Here is an 11287-nt window from a genome sequence, read left to right on the forward strand (position 1 = left end):
GATGCCTTTAAAAGGGGATTGGACAACTTTCTGGAGGAAAAATCCATTACGGGGTACAAGCCGTGATGTGTATGTGCAACCTCCTGATTTTAGAAATGGGTTATGTCAGAATGCCAGATGCAAGGGAGGGCGCCAGAATGAGGTCTCTTGTTATCTGGTGTACTCCCTGGGGCATTTGGTGGGCTGCTGTGAAATACAGGAAGTTGGACTAGATGGGCCTATGGCCTGATCCAGTGGGGCTGTTCTTATGTTCTTATGTCTAACTCCCAAACTACTACACCATCCTGTTCCAGATCTCCCAGTAAAACAGATCTCAGTAAAGCATTCTATTTTATTAATAATACTTAACATTTATATACTGCTGAACATGCACAATTTTATGTACCTGTATATAAAATTATGTTGATGTTATCCATACAACAAACCTGTAAGAAGTAATAGTACTGTATTCCCACATTGCTGCTGGGGCTTGTGTAAGGCTGCCTAATGTTAGAAGTAAGATTCAGACGGGAGAGTTTGATTTGCAGTTCAGTCTCAGCCATTGTGCTTCACCAGCCAACCCTGCATTCCATCATTGTAGTTCAGGGCATCTTAAAATACTGTAGTTTATTCCATTTCTTCCTAACTGCCCTATAAACATTGTTTCACACTGTGGTGACATGATGAGCAGTGGCTTTGGAGACAGAGAGGGGAATGGTCCTCTTTTAATATGATTGTATTGAATGAAGTGCCTGCAGTTGGCACTTACAGTGTAATGGGTCAGAATGCCTCGAGCTGGCAGAAGACTTATTTCCAAAAAGGAACAAAAAAAATTACAATCGAGCAAGTAGGGTCAGGAAAAACTGCTGAGTGTTATATAACCCGCATTGCTGTTCCCATGACATCATAAAGCACACAAAGTGATGATAATGCAGTTTGCAAAAATGCAATTACTTTAAGTATCTGTTGGGCAGGAAAGAAGCAAGCTAATCTTATTACAAGCCACTTAACAACACATGTATTAATCAAAGCCAATATGCCTTAATGACCGCTGCTTGCTGTTGGTTTATTTCTGCCCTTTTATGGTGACATTTTTCTTGTCAATGCATGGTCCAATATTTACACTGGGTTTGTATCAATATGGTACTTGATCTAAGACTGAAAATAATCCACTGTGAATGTGCACTGTTGATATGTGAAAAGAGTGGATAATGTAGGGCCTGAAATAGTCGTTGTGTTCAGCTGGTAAGTAATGGCTGCTGTAGATGGGGAGGCACCTGTCTGATTACAACACAGGGCAGATGAATTGTGCAGTGCTGATGAGGTTTGCCAGTAGTGGATGTGCATGTACTGTACATGCACATCTGATCTGTGTAGGCTTTGTCTTAACTATATAGAAGTCACTTTTCCATGAGTGCTGATCACATTGGACTATGTGATCCTAGTGGATCCACTATGTGATCCACTATGAGATCCTAGTGGATGATACTTCCATTGTTGGGACTGCTGTCAGTCTCTGCCTCCAATATAAGCATTGCCCCAGACACTCACAAAAAAGTGGCTCCTGTACACCGGGGATAACAAGTTAAAAAGTGCCTATGTGTCTGCACGTGCTCAGATGCACTGTTGTCTTTATTATTCCTTCACACATTGCAGAGCAGAGTCCTGGCATTTACAGTGTTTTGAGGGCTGACTCCAATTGCAGCACTAATGAAATGCTTTTCAATATTTATGTAAGACCTGTGTATATGCACAGCTAGGATGGCAGGTTGTGATCTCTATTTCTCTGGGAATAATTGCAAATGAAAAAAGTGTGTTGTGTTGGAGTGAGGTACTAGTTTAGGTGAAAGAACAATATTTTAATGGGGAATCAAGGAACCACAGTGAGGAAGTAGGCTATCTTAATGGCAGATTTCCCTTTTCAGTATCACACTTGTATCTTACCCTTCCTTCAAGGAGCACAGAGCAATGTTCATTGGACTGCTTCATACTGCCTCACAACATACCTATGTAGTGTGTGTGTGGGTGTGTGTTTCATCCATTCAGTAGAGTCTGATTCTTGGAGACTTTACAGGCAAGAAACTACCATGTCAAGCACAGCTTCTTTCAATTGTAGTAGCAGTAGTGTGTAGTAGGGTCGACTGAAAGAAACATTTTTGTCCAAAGTTACCCATAAGCTCTATGGTGGAATGAGAACTTGAACCCAGTTCTACTGAGCCCCATTCTCTGCTATACTGGTGGGCAGGGCCAATCCAAGCCTCCTGACACCTGAGGCAGAATACCAAATGCTGCTTACCTGATGATGTACCAGAATTTGCTCCTCCCACTCTCCAATGTTCTAGGTCAGCACTCTCCTCCCCTCCACATTTTGTCTTCCTCTTGGTCCCCTTCTTCCTTGTCCAATTGGAAAAGGAATTGGCCTGGAAGGAGGAGGAGCAATGGAGGCAAGTAGGCAGACTGAGATGGGCGTCTCCACCAATCTGCTCTTTGAGGCATCCGTTTCAGCTGGCCTCATGAATGGGCCGACCTTGCTTTTGGGTGTGAACTGCTACTTCCTAATTTGCTTTTGATTCAGTAACTTTCATCTTAAAGAAGAAATGAACTTATAGATAATATATATGTATTTCTCCCCAAGTTATTCATTAAGGTAAAGAAAAATTGGAAGGAGCTCAGCTTTCTCTGCCAAATCCCACTGCATCATATTACAAAGCAAGTCAAAGCCCTTTGCAACACTTCAGCAATTCTGCACATTAATCCAAAGATTGGAAACCTCAACCTTCTAGCAGAACTTTCTTTCAAGATGTTGTCTTCCTTGCAAGTGAGAAAAGTAAACCCAAGGCCAAAGTCTCTGTTACTCACAGGGAAATGTTATGCGTCCAAACATGTTCAATTTAGAAATAGGATCCATGACAAGCTAGACCAGGGGTGGCCAACCTTTCAGTTTTAGGGCTCTGCACTTTTAGCAATTTTGTCGAAGAGGAGATTTTAGCAGGTGCGACTTGTCATCTCAAAGAGAAGTTCGGCCACCTCTGAGCTGGTGTGGCAATTGCACAGGGCCATTGCAAAGTCACTTGCATGATGGAAGAAAAAGTGTTTATTTGAACCTGCCCTGAGACTCCATGGCTTTGTTGAAAACCTCTGTCTCAAAGAGCTAGCCACAGATGAAGCAAGTCAGATAGTGGTTCCTTCAAGACTGTGACTGACCTCAAGAGATCAATGGGGCCACTTGCCCCTTTGTACAAGCATACAGAAAAGGGAAGTCAGTCCTCTAGAATCACCTTGGCAGCCATTTGGTAGCTGCATTGATTAAGTGCTCAGGCAGCTCCCACTCCATCCACCCAGGAGGGTATCTGAAGTTAGCTCCTTGTCTATTTAGGAGTTGAATAGGAATTGTTTCTGCTTCACCTGATTGGCCATTGGTGGGGGAGTTTGGGGGCCTACTTCAAAGTGGTGGTGTCCCAATTGGCAGGAGGAGGGTATGAAGCATAGGGACTGGTGTGCATCCTGAGGGAGTGGATTGGGCAAGGGGTGGCCAGAATTAATCTCCAGAAGCTGCTTGACTCGGGGATACTGGATAGGAACCCCTCAGCCTATCCAGCCAAACATTGTTAGCCAACTTCAAGGTTGCTTGGCTTGGAGAGAGTGGTGCAATCCAGATCTTCTTTGATAGGGGTTGGTGTTGAAAAGCATTCATGGTCAAATATGATCAACAGCTGAGCCAGGATGGTAATGCGTGTAAGGGGGAATAGATAGGAGCTGGCTGTATTTCCGAAGGAAGGGAACTTGCACTAAATGGAGGGAGGTGGAGTGGTAGGAAGTTTGGATTGCTGCAAGTTTGTGATTTGATCTGAAGTAAAGATTGTGGCCCATTTAAATCCAACTCTCTGGTCTGTTGCATTTATTGGGGGGTATGCTGGCAAATGTGAAGTGTTGCAGTTGTTAGCAGTGCTTTCTTCTTCTGTCCACTGTACTCATGAGAACGGAGTTCAGCTACTGTGAAAACAGTATTGCTTCCTTTGCTTCAAGCGATGAGCACATTCTGCCCAGTAAATGCAGGATGGAGTCAGAGCCATCTTCTGATTGCCTCTATGCAAGTACCCCTAGGTAGACAAAAGGAGAAAGAGGAGATGCCGAGAAAGATGAGACCAGGAAGAGTTGGATTTAGAGCCACATTTTTGTGCAGCTCTAGGAAACCTAGGAAACAAATTGTCCATTTATCAGTACATCCTCTGCGAAAAGATCAAACAAAAATGAGGAGCCACATTTGTGGATTTAGTAATACAAATCCAACTAATAGTAATCCAATAGCATTCATCCTAATCTACAAACAGTATAATTGTTCGATATATTTATATGATGTATCATCAGTTGCTTCTGAGCCCTGATGCAGAAGAAAAGAGATGCATCCTCGGCATCACCTGGCAGGACAAAGTTCCAAACAACACAGTCCTAGAACGAGCTGGAATCCCTAGCATGTATGCACTGCTGAAACAGAGACGCCTGCGTTGGCTCGGTCATGTCGTGAGAATGGATGATGGCCGGATCCCAAAGGATCTCCTCTATGGAGAACTCGTGCAAGGAAAGCGCCCTACAGGTAGACCACAGCTGCGATACATCTGCCAGAGGGATCTGAAGGCCTTAGGAGTGGACCTCAACAGGTGGGAAACCCTGGTCTCTGAGCAGCCCGCTTGGAGGCAGGCTGTGCAGCATGGCCTTTCCCAGTTTGAAGAGACACTTGGCCAACAGTCTGAGGCAAAGAGACAAAGAAGGAAGGCCCATAGCCAGGGAGACAGGCCAGGGACAGACTGCACTTGCTCCCAGTGTGGAAGGGATTGTCACTCCCTAATTGGCCTTTTCAGCCACACTAGACGCTGTTCCAGGACCACCATTCAGAGCGCAATACCATAGTCTTTCGAAACTGAAGGTTGCCAACTAGTATTAGTATTTATTTCAATTTGTCAGTTTTAAAAATTGACTCTCTTTTTGTGTTGGTCAGTCATCCTTTTTCAAAACAGGCTTCACGAACACTCTTGGTACAATAACAAACAACTCAATCTGCTCCTTCCACCAGTCTCAAACAAGTGAGGTACCAAAATTTTTGCTCAGCAACAAAATGGTGGTGCCTTCTTCATTAAGTCTATGCTGTCTGGACCAGTTATATAGTGCTAATATCTGCCTGAGTTTATCGAAGTTATTTATTATAACCTGTCCCCGTTATATCCCACACTCCTTCCAAGAAGTTGCAGGGGAGCAATGGAGGGAGAGAAGTATATCTTTCTTTCCTGCTTGTGGGCTTCTAGGAGGTAGTTGGTGGGCCACTATGGAACACAGGAGGCTGGATTAGATGGGCCTTTGATCTGATGCTGAAGGGGTTTCTTAGTTCGTGATGGTACACATGGGGGTATCTGTTTTTATCCTCACAACAGTTCTGTGAAGTAACTTAGGCTGAGAAGGTGATGTCGAAGGATACCTCTGGATTTCATGGTTAAATCAGGATATCTCTGCTCCAGCTGCACCCCACTGACAAGTATTCAGCTTGCTGCTATTGACTTGGGAAACCAGTTAGGTACAGTGAAGGCTCTGTGTGAAGTGGAACATTCCAAGAGTGGAATCAACATGTGGTGACAGTTTTGCCTGAGGCAGGGAAAGCCCGCAGAGGAAAGGAGGTGAGCATGCGGCCATGGGTTCACCTTTCACTCCAGGTTCAGAGAGAGGGCAGTCATCCCTCTCTGTAAGGGATGCTTCCAGAGCTGTGAGAAGCCATAGATATCAAGAGTTTGAAAAGCAGACTCTTATAGAGCACCCTCAAGAGACTTCTCCTTAGACAAAGCTGTGACTGACTGCCAAAACTGATTCCATAACTTACAGTTGCAAAGTCCATGTGATCAAGGGAAAAAGGAAAGAAAAAGGCATTTATTGCAGAAACAACTAAATGGGACTCAGCTTTTCATTTTATGGCATCTTAAATATATGGACTAGAACGAATGCCAAAAAATAGACATTTTCCACTTAGGGAGGAAAGTAAAGCTGTCAGAATTTTAATAGTTTAGAGAAAAATTGCCATCAGGAAATACTGTAATGTATAGATTTTTCTCATGATTAAGGCATAGCATTTAAACCAACGAGTAAAACAGCTTTTCATTTGCTTCTTCAGCATGATATCCATTTTCTGGTTGAGAAGCTATTTACCTTGCATTGATTCAGATAATGAGACTTGTGCATTTCTTCTGAAAGTGTAATCTGCGAATGCTAAGACGCGGATGAGCATTTTGAGACGTGTAAATGAACTTTCATTCCAAAGTACGTTACTTTAGATCTGAAAAACGTCCATCTGTAGAAAATCTGTTTAGCGCGGCAATTAAAAGCTCATCTATTCCTGATTATTCTTTCAAGTGGAGGAAGAATTAAGGGCTATTCACACATTACATTGTACATATGTATAGCACTTGTAGAAGCCCTGTTCAGATGTTTGCTGTTGTGGAGAACAAATGTGTGAGGTGCTTTGCAGGATCACACCCACTAGCCACACAGGCCCATAGCCAGGATTCTCGAGATGGGGGGGGCGACTGTTTTTTAGGGGGGGGGTATCAATTATGTTGGGTATCTATACTGGTGTGCAAAATGAAGAGGTAAGTGCAAAGAAACATCAAAGACCCGTAACTCCCCCAAATTTCATGAAAAGAAAATATTTTTAGGGGGTTATTGAAACATGCATTCATTATCTGTAAAGCAATGTAACAATAATTTGCATAGAATCAATGCATCTCTGTATGCAATGTAAAATGTATTTGTCTACATAGAAATAACATGCAACATATCCTTTCATTTTACGCACCAGCACAATATACAGGTTTGCATCCCTGCAAAAGTAAAACATATCACTGTGATACAGGTAGTATTTGCTTGTACTGAAAGCCTTTCATTAGCTGATGACACATTGCTGATACATTGAAACATACTAAAATAAAATTTATTTACATAAAAGCAAGAGGAAAGATATGCAAGTCAAATACAGTAATGCCATTGGAACATTAGTTTTTTACAATATTCATTACTTTTAAAAAGCAAAGTACAGAAGATTTGAATTATTGAATCTACCTAGTGAAGCTGAATTCTGCTATCTTTCTGAGAGTTGAATCTCGTTAGAATCAGGGGTGGATCCAGAGTCTGTATGGGGGAGGGGCCTTGAGCACTACCTTCAGAGCCCAGGTCAACCAGTTGGATAGATCTGGGCTCCAGGTCTACCAACTGGGTAGACTTGGATTCCTAATTGAGCTTATAGCCTCTGTGGCTATTTGCTGGATGGGTAGACCTGGGCTCCTGCCTGGACTTCTACCTGCTGTGTGAAGCTGGGCTCCCATCTGGACTTAGAACCCAGGTCTACCCAGTAGACTGGGTAGACCTGGGTGTTACCAAAAGGGCTGTTTTGCTTAGGGGAATTATTACACTGCCCTTATTGGAACATTAGGATTGTAGGCTGGATAACAAGATGGCGTAATGCAGAGAAATTCGCTTTTGCTTAAAGAGGAGACTGAGAGAAAGGTAACTTTCAACAAAAGATTATGGTTTACTACAAAAGAACAAAGGTAAAAATAATGCACATGGAGAAATGATATTTCTTGGTCCTAATGCTTGAATCCAATGTACCTAGTTTTCATGGTGGTTGCATGTGAAGAGTATTTGGTGCATCCAAGGAAATCAGAAAAAGGAAGGGTTGTAGGGAAGGATTTTAGGGGTCCATGCTCTGCCAACCCCAGCTACTAACTAAAGATGGGGAGAGAAGGGGAGAAAAAAGGGGGGAGAAGAAGGGAAAGAGTTCCAGGCACAAGATAGTTACCTGTCCTGTAGAGCAGTTGGAGTGGGGGGGGGGAGTCCTGTGGAGAGGACCCTCTGACACAACACAGATGTGTTGGGCCTTGGAGAGAGAGAGAGCATGTGAGAGGAAGCCCTCTCTTATAAGGGGTTGGGAGACAGACTGAGCTGGATGGTAGCTTGGTTGCTAACACAAGGCTGGGTGCTTGGAGTATGTATGCATTTGAATGGGGATCAGGATGTTGGTTATCCAATGGGTCAATGGCTGGCTTCCTAGAAGGGGGAACTTACAAAGACTGAGTGGAAACAATACCACACAAGGCAGTTCAAGTTTGCATACAGTAATGTAGGAGATGCTTAAACAGTGATTGGATTAAAACACAAGACTTCCTCCCTTGTGTGACTATGGGGGTGGTGGTTGTGTAACCATGGGCTTCTGTGTAGGTACAATACAATGAATCCATAACACCAAAAGTATTTGCATAAACAATGATTGGATTAAGACACAAGACTTACTCGCAAAACTGTCTGTGTGTGTGTGTGTGTGGGGGGTGTTGCATATCCATGAGCTTGTGGCTTGACTAGAGTCCTGGAAATGTGGCCTGTATGCTGGGAGAACAGTTTAGCTTGCATGATATTATAACCAGATATATAGAAAATCACAGCTAAAAGGCAAAAGGTGATTTTCACGTAACATGGGGTCCTGATTGAGTTTATAGCCTCTGTAGCTATTTGCTGGGCAGGTAGAACTGGGCTCCCACTTGGACTTGGAGTCCAGGTCTACCTGCTTGGGTAGACCTGGGCTCCCGATTGAGCTTATAGCCTACATAAGAACATAGGAAGAGCCCTGCTGGATCAGGCCAAAGGCCCATCTAGTCCAGCTTCCTGTATCCAGGCCTGTAGTCCAGCTTCCTGAGGCCAGACCCATGGTTTCCTCCCCCCCCCCCCCCGAGAAAGGCCCTTCCTGGCCGAAACAGCTGAAATTGTGCATCCAAAATCTCCTGCCTGCTCACTGCCAAATGACACCAGAGTCAGCAGCAGCCTTCAGGGACCTGCAAAGTGCTTGCACAGCCACTCAGCTCACAGGAGGGAAACTGAAGGCACTGAACACATTCCCTCCAGGCCTTTTCATGCCTGCCTCTCTGGTGTCCTGTGACTATCAGCAGATTGCTATGGTTGTCCCCTAAGGTGAGTTACTGAGCAACAGCTGCCTGAGCCAATTGGAGGAGGCTGCCTGCAGGGAGGGACTGAGCTCTCAAGGAACAGAAGCTAAATTGGAGGACATTCAACCACATTTACATGACAAGTCTGGAAAAAAGACCGGGGGGGGGGGAGCAAAGCCCCCCCAGCCCCCCCCCCCAGCTATGGCCCTGTAGCCACATATTCTTGTAGCCTGAGATGCTCCCAGCCATGGAAGAGCAGCAGATGACATTCAGTTGAGAAGGGGAAGGTGTGGCCAGGGCCAGCTTTTAAAGCTGAGCCTATGCCTGGTGAGAGGCAGAAAGGGAGTGGTAGATAGCAAGCCAAGAAAGTGGGCAGAAGACCAGTTTGTAAGGCTCGTCAGGAGATGATGAACAGAAGGGACTAAGGAGAACCTGGAGAAAGCAAGAAGGAGTCTGGAGGGACTGGAGTGCAGAAAGAGACAACTGGAGCACCAGGACTAACCTGGGAGAGGGGAGAGTTGGCAAAGGCACGGCCAGGGATATTAGCAGGAGCTATTTGCCTGAGCTTGTTGTGGGCCAGGGGATAGTCCTGAAAGTGCAGCCAGCCAGTCTTTTCCCACCAAAGACCTGGGGGAGACGGTGTGTCAGCAGGTGTCTTTGACTTTTTGATACCCATAAAGGTCTTATCCCAGACTATTTCTGGAGACTCCACTTGACTCTTGGCTTCATGGCTAGATTGGCTGATTTCTTGGTGTGAACTATCCCTTGGCCATCCAAGCCCCCTGAAGATAGAGGCCCCCCCAAGAGGAGGATGGAGAGAGGACAGCCCTGCAGATGACAGCAGTTAATCCCATCCCTTGCTTTGCATGCATTCGACATTTTTCTGCAGAAGTAAATGTTGAATGTGGGGAAAATTTCTGTCCATGGATGAAACTCTGAAATGTTCGCTGTCCATTATGAGGAGAAAGTAAGGTTTATTGATATACAGAAGCAAGAGAGAGCTTATCTATAGAAAGGCAAAAGGGAAAATAAGACATATGTGGAATACAAACTGGACAAACCAAAGGCTGACAACAACATCCCTTTAGCTTCTGGGGATTCCAGATAGCAGCAGGTGGACTCAAATGGGGCAAATTCCAGAATGTGATCTGTGCAGAGTGAGCTTCCCATTCTCAGACCTTGCTAAATGAACAGGCAAATAGGCTTCACTGAGTGGGCAGACAGGACAAATCGTAAAGTTTCACTAAGCTCTTGTTTTTACAATGGCCTTCTGGTATACAACCAACTATAAGTGTTCTTACAGGTAAACACCCTTGCATAAAGAAAGCTAGTGTATCAGGGCTCTAGCCTCTTGCTGCTTTGATAGTCTTCTACTTGCAGAATTTTTGTTTTTACATAGAAAAGCATGTGAATAAAAATATAATTCACCACATGCAATCTGAAATGGTACAGTCCATTCTCCTGCATCTACCTTTTGCCACCCAATAACCCCCTCATTTAGCTGTATGTATAGAACTAGCCTGAATGCGTAAACTCACTCCATGGACATGGTGTTTAAGGCAATGTGAAATGATCCAGCTGTGTCTCTAATCTTATGTCTATTCCCCATTCACACATGCAACATATCATGTGATGTTGCAGTCACAACACAGTGATTGATTGCATGTGTGAACTATTCCTCTATTTTGTGAAAAAAAATTGACATCTTCATGTTCAAAGATGGATGTAATTGTACAATAAAGCTTGCTTGGGACTGAAAGGTCAGCACTGAAATTTCACTTTGTGTGAAATTGTAATCTCAGCCAATATTAAATAGGAAATTTAATAAATTGGTCATTTCCCCGAAACAGTATCCTTTATTACTTCCTTGCTAAGGGACAAGCAGAGTTAGTCAATAGCAATGAATGCATATTTCATATGAGAGAAGAGCAGTGTCTTGTTTGACTGGCTTACTGTCATATAGCAATGTCTAGGCTGAAGGTCTTTTGGCTGAAATGCAACGGCCTTCCTCACTCTACCTATTGACATGGCATCTTCTTATACATTAATCTCCTGAAATGCTAATGTAACAAACTGGCCTCTCGATTATTTTTTATTATCTAAATTGTGGTAGGCATCCTCAAAATTTCCTGCTTGAAAAGTTCTCTTTACCCAGGTTATTCCATAGGACAGTGTTTCTCAAAGTTTGTCGTCTGCCATACCATTTCACACAGTCCACCTATTCAAAGTATCACCAGAGGTAACTGGCAATGACATCATTGTCAGATGCAACATGACAAACACCAGTAAGAGGCTCAGGGTGGATAGGAGGGCTTTTTCTAGCATGGAAAAGC

This window comes from Tiliqua scincoides, chromosome 3 (genome assembly GCF_035046505.1).
Source record: "Tiliqua scincoides isolate rTilSci1 chromosome 3, rTilSci1.hap2, whole genome shotgun sequence".
NCBI lineage: Eukaryota > Metazoa > Chordata > Lepidosauria > Squamata > Scincidae > Tiliqua > Tiliqua scincoides.